The sequence below is a fragment of the Trachymyrmex septentrionalis genome, unplaced genomic scaffold, assembly GCF_001594115.1.
Source record: "Trachymyrmex septentrionalis isolate Tsep2-gDNA-1 unplaced genomic scaffold, Tsep1.0 scaffold65, whole genome shotgun sequence".
NCBI lineage: Eukaryota > Metazoa > Arthropoda > Insecta > Hymenoptera > Formicidae > Trachymyrmex > Trachymyrmex septentrionalis.
In genome coordinates this window covers 613,055-613,549 of record NW_017305832.1, presented here as the reverse complement: position 1 = coordinate 613,549, position 495 = coordinate 613,055, and positions in this window count along the sequence as shown.

The following is a 495-nucleotide window of genomic DNA, read 5'->3' as shown; positions in this document are numbered from 1 at the left end:
ATAAGGTTCGCCTATTTGGCACTTGGTTCCAATATCTAACCCAACGGTTCTGTCCCGAATGGATTATTAGCTTGAAATGTTATTTGGCTCGTCGCTATTGTAACAGATGGTCTATCGGTATTACTGGTTAATAATTTTTATGGTGATGACGAAAGTTTTTAGTCGAAGAAAAGAACTGTGGAGTCCGGACGTAACACAGTGTTCCCTTCGATAATTTTTTTTACATATCCTAAAATGAAGGAAATTTTTTTTTACTAGTAAATACGTTATACTAGTATATACGAGGTCTGTTCAAAAAGTATCGCGAATTTTGTGTTCTTTCAAAAATTATTTATTTATTCATGAATATCTATTTTGTCCCCTTCAAAGTAATCCCCATCAGATATTATACACTTGTGCCAACGTTTTTACCAATCCTCGAAGCACTTCAAAAAATTATTTTTTGTGATCTTGTTCAGCTCCTCCTTCGATGCCGTCTTTATGGCTTTATGGCTC